General features: G+C 37.6%; 1 pseudogene; it reads left to right on the top strand.

Moving 5' to 3' along the window:
• Nucleotides 1-332: 332 nt before the first annotated feature.
• Nucleotides 333-1,721, top strand: LOC137650797 (uncharacterized; annotated as a pseudogene).
• The last annotated feature ends 2,634 nt before the right edge of the window (nucleotides 1,722-4,355 follow it).

The following is a 4,355-nucleotide window of genomic DNA, read 5'->3' as shown; positions in this document are numbered from 1 at the left end:
AAAAGGTGGTGAAGAAGATAGTAACCCAAGCTAAAGCAAAGGCATATGATGATGTGTATAATGAGTTGGGGACAAAGGAAGGATTAAACAAGATGATCAAGCTATCAAAGACTAGAAATAAGAGCAACAAAGATATTACACACATCAAATAAATGAAAGATAAAGATGGTGTAGTACTTAGAAAGGAGGAAGACATTGTAAAGAGATGGAAAGAGTATTTTGAACAGCAATTAAATGAAGAAAATGATACATTATTAAGAGAGGATGGGCAGGTGAACGTTGGCATGGTAATAAGGTCTTCTAGGTAAGAGGTAATAAATGCACTAAGGAAGATGAAGAAAGGGAAGGCAACTGGACCAGACAGGATTCCTGTGGAGGCATGGGATGCATTAGGAGATGATGGAGTGGATATACTGTACGATCTCATGTTAAAGATTTTTGAGCAGGAAAAGATACCAAATGAGTGGCGTGGGAGAATATAGATCCCAATCTTCAAAGGGAAAGGTGATGTCTAAGAGTGTGGGAATTACAGGGGTATTAAATTGATGCCCCACACTTTGAAGATACTGGAAAGGATGATAGATACCAGACTAAGAGAAGAAATAGGAATAGGTAAAAAGCAGATGGGATTCATGAAAGGGAGAGGAACAACAGATGGGGTATTTTGTCTGAGGGAACTAATGGAGAAATACCGTGAAAAGCAAAGAGACCTGCATGTGGTATTCATTGACTTTGAAAAGGCTTATGACCAAGTCCCAAGACAAGAGGTATGGAGGAGTCTGAGGGAGAGGAGGGTGCCAGAGAAGTATGTTCGATTGATACAAGAGATGTACTGTAATGTATTTACGAGAGTGAGGAGTAGTGCTGGGGAGACAGATGGTTGTGAGATGAGAGTAGGATTACACCAAGGGTCGGCTCTGAGCCCATTTATCTTTAACATAGTGATGGACGTTTTAATAGGAGAACTAAGGGAGGCAATACAATGGAACATATTCTATGCAGATGATATTTTTCTGTGCGTAGAGAGCAGGGAAGATCCGGAAATGAAATTGGTAAGGTGGAGGCAAGTACTGGAGGATAGAGGAATGAGAATAAGTAGATCTAAGACAGAATATATGTGTACCACACGTGAGGGGGATGATAGAGAAAGTATTCAGCTTAGGGGAGAACAGATGAAGAGAGTTGATAAGTTTAAGTATTTGGGATCCCTTGTTAACGCTGGAGGAAGTATGGAAGATGAAGTTAAATATCGGGTACAGGCAGGCTGGAGCAACTGGAGAGCAGCCTCAGGAGTTCTTCGTGACAAAAGAATATCACTGAGATTAAAAGGAATATTTCATAAGACGGTGCTAAGAACAGCAATGCTGTATGGAACGGAAACAGCAAGCATGAGGAAGACCGAGAAGAAGAGGGATGTGGCAGAAATGAGAATGCTTAGGTGGATGTCTGATGTGACAAGAGGGGATCGGATAAGAAATGACTACATAAGGTAGTTGACAAAGGTGGTGGAAATATTAAAGAAAGTGCGGGAGGGGAGGCTGAGATTGTATGGACACCTGATGAGGAGAGATGAGGACCATGCTCGGAGCCATACTAAGTAGATGGGGGTTCAAGGAAGAAGAAGAAGAGGGAGACCAAGAAATAGATGGAGAGACTGTGTGACAGGAGACTTACAGAAGAAAGAAATTGATGAGGCAGAAGCGCAGACTAGAAAAAGATAGAAACGGCTCATCCCCAACGGCAACCCTATATAAAAATGGGAACCAGCTGGGAAGATTATTATTATTATTATTATTATTATTATTATTATTATTATTATTATTAGCTTAGCTACAACCCTAGTTGGAAAACGGGATGCTGTAAGCCTAAGGTTTCCAGCAGGGAAAAATATCCCAGTGAGGAAAGGAATTAGGGAAATAAGTAAACTATAGGATAAGTAATGAGCAATTAAAAGAAAATATTTTAAGAACAGGAACATTAAAACATATCTTTCATATATAAACTATAAAAAAGAGACTTCTGCCAAGATTAGAGTCTTGTAAAGTATAAGGAAAGTAAGAAGAGAGGAGAGGAGGTAGGATCACGTGACTAGGACTGCATTCGACTTTTCGTCTTCTTCTTCTTCATTTTTTTCTTCTTTCCCTGCAGGTATCGGCAGGAGGGTTCTAATCGATGAAATGTGGGAGAGTCGTTATTTACTTGGTTGCGTTAGGCTGGAACTTTGGTTCTGTTATAGGAAGATATAAGGCTGAAACTATGCGATCCGTTAAAAAAGGATAATCATGTAATTATAGTAGATAGATATGCGCATATGACTACCAACTTTCACCCCTACTCGAGGATTTTGAGAGTTGAGCATGACCGTATATATATATATATATATATATATATATATATATATATATATATATATATATATATATATATATATATATATATATATATATATATATATATATATATATATATATATATATATATAGCCAGACACTTAATCTTTACTATATAGAAGAGGTGCTGACTGTGGAATATGGTGATGATATTTGAGCTGGTGGCTTTTCTGATTTGAATAAATTTTCATATCAATAAACATAATTGAATATCTGGTCATATGAATCTTGTGGTTATGATTTTTTAATTTATTCATTTCTACGATAATTATACTTATTTTGATGAAGATCATAGTATTTTATTTTACTCTTCTGTAATGTATGAAAATATACATATGCATGAGAATTCCAACAGTTCTATGTTTAAAAATATCAATATACATATGCGTAAATATTCAGTTTTGAATTATTTTAGTTTATGGTAAACATTACTGGAACACAAACATAGACAACCGAACTGGAAATGAATACTGAAAAGCTACGCAAATTCTTCTGCATACCGGTCGTTTAATGTTTCATAAGTAAGAATACATAATTATACCCTATTGTTTTCAAAGAAACTTCATAATATAATGGCGTATCTTTCCTTTTCATTCCTTAAGTAATAATGAAGTATTTGATAGGATTAGATTTATCGATATAGGTCATATGGAACGGCGCTTGGAGCAGGGAAGTCATTCAGCAGAAGATAAAAAAGACAGCTGGGTGGAAAGCAGGAATGGGGGTGAAGTAAAAAGATAAAAAGAAAGTTTAGCAAAATAAATGTAAGAAAAAAAGAATCATTACATCCCAGAGCTAGAAAAATACTCTAGCACTCTGAGAGTGCTGACCTCCCCCACGGCAGCTTATTTCTCGAAACCAGCGTGGTTTTCCCAGAATCAATTAATCATTTCCAGCTCTTTACATAACGGATTAAAATCCCTGCAAGTTTCTTTACTTAACGAATAAAATTGTGGCCGTATGGTTGATGACCGGGATATGACCTATTATTTGACCTTGACCTCGGACTCAACCTTGACCTTAGACCCTAACATGTGTAAGTTGGTTTGGATTTTTATACACTCAAATATGAACTAAATTTGAAGTCTCTGTGACAATGATGTCCAAACATATGACTGATTACGCGAATTGGACATTATGCTTGACCGTGAAGTTGGCCTTTGACCTTGATCTTCCAAAATTTAATAATTTACAGCTTTTTACATGAAAGTTAATCCCTGCAAGAATCATTACTCAACGATTAAAATTGTGGCCAGGAAGCTGTTCACAAAGAAACTCACACAGACACACAAACAAACACAAACAGAGGTAAAGCATAACCTCCTTCCAACTTCGTTGGCGGAAGTTATGAAGAGGAAGAATATAGTGCATGATATGTTCGTAAAATTTTCTGCAATCTATTGTAGCTCGTATAACATCAAAACTTTGGCTAGTATGATTCAAATATTCCATTTTCCGGATTTAAAACTGCGGTTCATCTAGTTTAACGAAGGATTACTGGATTGTACTGTGAACGGGCAGAGGATTATGGAAATGCTCTGTCAATTCATACTGAAGGTCAGCTAATTTCCTATTACCAATCCAGTCCAGTTCTTTTCCACCATCTCCAACTGTCCTGTGCATTACAAAATTCACGAGGGGAGATGCTATTTAGTTCATGTCATCGCTGCAGCCCCACAATCTGTGTGAGCCTACGATGCGGGTTTTGGGGAGCCTATATGTCTATTTGTTGAGTCATCAGCAACCATTGCCTGGTGCTCTTTGGTCTTAGCTTCGGTAGAGAGGGGGCTTGGGCGCTGACCATATGTATATATGGTCAGTCTTTAGGGGATTGTACTGTTCGATACGGGCAATGCCACTGCCCCTTGCCTTTGCCCTTCATGAGTGGCCTGTAAACCTTTAAAGCATCAACATAGCTCTAATAGTTTATCAGATGACAGTGGCAACATGACGGCAATAGAATAT

Source organism: Palaemon carinicauda, chromosome 12 (assembly GCF_036898095.1).
Source record: "Palaemon carinicauda isolate YSFRI2023 chromosome 12, ASM3689809v2, whole genome shotgun sequence".
Classification (NCBI taxonomy): domain Eukaryota; kingdom Metazoa; phylum Arthropoda; class Malacostraca; order Decapoda; family Palaemonidae; genus Palaemon; species Palaemon carinicauda.
This window is presented reverse-complemented; position numbering and strand designations above follow the sequence as displayed.